The following is a 1,383-nucleotide window of genomic DNA, read 5'->3' on the forward strand; positions in this document are numbered from 1 at the left end:
TCTTTCAAAACGGAAATTTTAAAATCTCGTTTTTTTTTTGCCTTTTATGGAAATTAGTGAAGGCATCGCATCAAAGGTGCGCACCTCGCTGCCCACCTTGGTGTGCTCCGAGGTGCCCACCACGGTGCGCAACGCCGGTGCGAACCCGGGAGCGCCCCGATGTGTGCTCCAAGGTGCGGCGTGCACGAAGTCGGACCCCGGTTTGCCCCGGGTGCGCACCTCGCGTGCACCTTGGTGCGCACACCTTGGCTGGGTTGCGCGGCCTGGTGGGCACCATGGTGCGCACCAAGGAGCGCTCCGAAGTGTGCTCCAAGGTGCGGCGTGCACGAAGTCGGAGCCCGGTTTGCCCCGGGTACGCACCTCGCGTGCACCTTCGCCGGGGTGGGCACCTCGGCTGGGTTGCGCGCCCTGGTGCGCACCAAGGAGCGCTCCGAAGTGTGCTCCAAGGTGCGGCGTGCACGAAGTCGGAGCCCGGTTTGCCCCGGGTGCGCACCTCGCGTGCACCTTCGGCGGGGTTGCGCGCCCTGGTGGGCACCATGGTGCGCACCAAGGAGCGCTCCGAAGTGTGCTCCAAGGTGCGGCGTGCACGAAGTCGGAGCCCGGTTTGCCCCGGGTGCGCACCTCGCGTGCACCTTCGGCGGGGTTGCGCGCCCTGGTGGGCACCATGGTGCGCACCAAGGAGCGCTCCGAAGTGTGCTCCAAGGTGCGGCGTGCACGAAGTCGGAGCCCGGTTTGCCCCGGGTGCGCACCTCGCGTGCACCTTCGCCGCGGTGGGCACCATGGCGTGCACGAAGTCGGAGCCCGGTTTGCCCCGGGTGCGCACCTCGCGTGCACCTTCGCCGGGGTGGGCACCTCGGCTGGGTTGCGCGCCCTGGTGCGCACCAAGGAGCGCTCCGAAGTGTGCTCCAAGGTGCGGCGTGCACGAAGTCGGAGCCCGGTTTGCCCCGGGTGCGCACCTCGCGTGCACCTTCGCCAGGGTGGGCACCTCGGTGCGCACACCTTCTCAATGTTTTCTTGCCTTTTCTGGAAATTGGTGAAGGCAGCGCATCAAAGGTGCGCACCTCGGTGTGCTCCGAGGTGCGAACCCGAGAGCGCTCCGAGGTGCCCACGAAGTCGAAAGTCGGGTTAATTGCATTGTTTTCCCCGGGTGCGCTCCGAGGTGCGCAACATCGGCGCGCACCAAGGAGGGCTCCGAAGTGTGCTCCAAGGTGCGCACGATGGCGTGCACCTCTGGTGCGCACGATTCGGAGCTCGGTTTGACCGGGGTGCGCACACCTTGGCTGGGTTGCGCACCTTTTGTGCGCTCCAAGGTGCGCACGAAGTCGGAGCTCGGTTTGCCCCGGGTGCGCACCTTCGCCAGGGTGCGCACCTTGATGCGCACGC

The sequence above is a fragment of the Cryptomeria japonica genome, unplaced genomic scaffold (genome assembly GCF_030272615.1).
Source record: "Cryptomeria japonica unplaced genomic scaffold, Sugi_1.0 HiC_scaffold_240, whole genome shotgun sequence".
NCBI classification, from domain to species: Eukaryota; Viridiplantae; Streptophyta; class Pinopsida; order Cupressales; family Cupressaceae; genus Cryptomeria; species Cryptomeria japonica.